Source organism: Artemia sp. Qi Xiang Cuo, chromosome 2 (genome assembly GCF_049724085.1).
Source record: "Artemia sp. Qi Xiang Cuo chromosome 2, ASM4972408v1, whole genome shotgun sequence".
In the NCBI taxonomy this organism is placed as follows: Eukaryota; Metazoa; Arthropoda; class Branchiopoda; order Anostraca; family Artemiidae; genus Artemia; species Artemia sp. Qi Xiang Cuo.
Genome location: NC_142795.1, coordinates 49,172,455 through 49,175,953, shown reverse-complemented (window position 1 = coordinate 49,175,953; position 3,499 = coordinate 49,172,455).

The window sequence follows — 3,499 nt, the reverse complement described above, 5'->3', positions numbered from 1 at the left end:
GTAGAAACTGTCTGTAAAACCTGTTTTATTGGGACATTCGACACTCACGGATAGAGAACTAAGAGGAATAGTTTCAAAGATAACTGAGTTTGGTGTAATCCAGACACCGCATTCGACCCCCGAGAGACAAGCGCACAACAGGTGTCCAGAAACTGATATGGAGTTTATCAAAAAACACATAAACTCTTTCGCGGCCTTTGAGTCGCATTATTAAAGAGCCCATACCTCCAGAGAGTACCTATCCTCGAATTTAAATATTGTAAAAATTTTCGACCTTTACAAGGCAAAGTGTGAAGAAGAGGGTAGAAAGAATGTATCAATCAGTCACTATAAGAAAGTGTTCTATGAACACTTCAATCTCGGATTCAAACCTCCAGCCAATGATTCCTGTGGCCTATGTGAAAGCTTGAAAATGAAAATTCAGGCAGATCCTGATCCTGGAAACCCTGCAATCATTCAAAAAGAGCAGCATGAAAGTGCCTTCAAACTAGCTTATGAGAGAAAAGAGGAAGACAAAGAAAAAGCACTAAAATCAGGAGGAACTTTGGAATTTTGGACGTTTGACATGCAACAATGCCTTCCAACCCCAGATGTTAAGGCGAAGTTAGTATTCTATAAGCGTCAGCTCTGGACGTATAATTTAACAGTGCATGTTTCAGGAGAAGGAGAGAAATCCCACAATTTTTTGTGGCATGAGGGACAGTCAGAAAAGGGAGCTAGTGAGGTTGTCTCCGCTTTATTTTTGTTGCTTGGTAAAATTCGGCCCAATCTCAAGCACATCGTTCTTTTCTCTGACACATGCAATGGTCAAAATAGAAATTCTATTGTTATTGGTATGCTATCTTACTTTATTTCCAAAGTTACTGTTGGAGAGCTGGAAGTAATTGACCAGAAGTTTCTCGAACCAGGCCACACACACCTTGAATGTGATTCGGATCATGCAAGGATAGAGAAGACCAAGAAAACGACCAACATTCAAGTCAATTTGCCAGCAGACTGGGCAAATGTCGTCAGGACTGCCAGAGGCAAGATATCTATGAATGCTCATCAAATGAAAAGGATGAAATCTTAGATAATGCTGAATTCTTTAAGAAAGTCTTTGTCAGAATAAATATTGACGTTGACAAAAAAGAGTTCAAGTGGACTGACATCCGTTGGTTCCGGTACACAAAGGAGTTAGGAATAGTGCAGTTCAAAACTTCCCACAAGAATGACGAGCCATTCCGAACCATGAATTTACGAAAAAGGGGTAGAGTTGCTACTATCCCAGTTCTTTCTCCGAAATTTCCCAATGGCCACACAATTAGCAAAGCCAAGTACGATGACCTCATCTCTCTTCTTCCTTTCATCCCAGAGGATCTCCACCGTTTCTTCAGAAATTTTCTGTATGACAATGCGCTTTGTGACTACATTCCAGACGAAGCTGAGCCTTCAGAGGAAGATTAATCATTCTTAAAGTGATTTTGATTAATTTTTTGTATTTAATTGATGCATTGTAAGCAAAGAAATAAAACTCCGAAAGGACTTGTGCCTTTTTGCAAATTAAAAAAAATCGAATTTTTTAAATTGTCATTTTGCAAAAAAGTCATAAGTCCCTTATCTTCTAAATAAAAAACAATTCAGCAATTTGAACATTTCCATCGAATTCCGCTCCGAAAATTAACTAGGAATCAGTCTCAAAAGTTTCAAGTTTTTTTTAATTTTGATTTGCGAGAAAGATTTTTTCATTGTTTTTACTCTCCTGTAAAATCATAAAAAGTGGACTTACGACCATTTTGCTTAAGACTTCAGATAATGCAAAAGGTAAAGATAACATTGGTTTGAGAAAGGAAAGAAAAACAAATAATGAATTTATAATGATAATCAAGGCAAAATTAAGTTTTATTTGAACAATGCCATAACATGATGACATATAATTAGGAAATTTGGCACTAGTGTGGACCTAGTGAGGGGCCATATCCCCCTCCCTCTGGCTCCAAACATGCCTGGACAAAATGAAGTTTGTTTAGCAACTGAGAATATACTTGGTAACTTGAATGATTAAATAATACTTACACAATTCTGAAACATTCCAAGTTTTATGCCAAACTTGCACGTAACCTGAAGATGGAAAGATCAATGAAAAGAATCGTGAGGATTAACTTAATGAGTCGTAAAAAAACGCTTACTGATGAGAAGTTTAACATTACTTTATATTCTTCTTTTAATAAAAATACAATTCTTTTGATACCATTCAATTTTCTGAAAACCCACTAAGAATTTCGCGACAAACAGTTCTTAACAGACGTTTGGTATTTTCTTGGTTAGGGCTATTCTACCGGTTTTCAGAAGAAAAACAATGGTCCTACATCAAATTTCGAGGGACATTTTTATGGCCCAAAAAAGAGTATAAAAGGGGGAAAATTTAAGGGGATTTTTCCTTACCAAGAAGAAAAGAGTTTTGAAGCTCCATGGCGCAATATCAGTATCTAAAACCATAGATTATTGTGATAGCTATTAGATGATCTGTGCTGAAACTATCTGGTTGCCCCTTTGTGGTAAATTTCAAATAGTCTCGCCACTTCGTGGATCCATCTGCCACTATTTATGGAATTCCGGCTATTTTCCTGTTGCAGTGTTGATCAGAAGTTAGCACTGGAAACTTTCGTATTTGCTAAACTTTAATCCAAACCCCCCTTTCAGAAATCCTGAATACGCCACTCAGGTAAGTCTTAAGTCATACCTGTGAGATGGGACAGTAGAGAACCACTTCGCCGGCTCACCCCCTTTGTTTCTGCTTTTGAAATCATAAATAATAGAGGGTTGCACCATTGTCCGAAGTTGATCGAGGAACTGAGAAATATATAATGGATAGCTTAAACAAAGGAAATGAGAGGAGCTTTTGTACGCGCTGAGACTAGTAGACAGATATTTTTTTAGATGGTCATACTGTTTATGTTTCTCTACAGTCTTATAGAGGCATTAGCCTAGTTTCTGTAGATAAAAATTGCTCAGTATGATGATACTTTTTAGGCTTAGAGATGCTGTAGACAATGTTTTAAGAGAAGTATAGTGCGGCTTTAGGAAGGATAGAGAATGTGTCTTAAAATTTATACACGACGCCAGAGCATGTCCACAAGACATCATGTTTTGTTTTGTCGTCCTTTAAGGGCCAGTGGCCCACATAAAGGAAGACTTGGTAAGTTAGGTCTTCAGAAAGGTATGTAGAGCCCGAATATACAGAAATACAAGATCGTGCATATTTTGACTCCGTAGCTGGGTGAATCAATTTAGGAGCAGAAGAATAAATCCAATTTCAAAGAACACACAAACAATGATTTCTCTGTCTTCCGATTTCAAAGAAGCCAGAGGCTGTCCAAAACACAGCCATCCCAAGGACGAAGAAGAAACTTTTGTCATTCCTGGGACTGGCTGGCTTGTTCGGACAGTCTATTCTGAAATTCGCGATGAGAATTCACCTGACTCTTCCTATATAGAAAAAAAAAACAACAAATAAAAC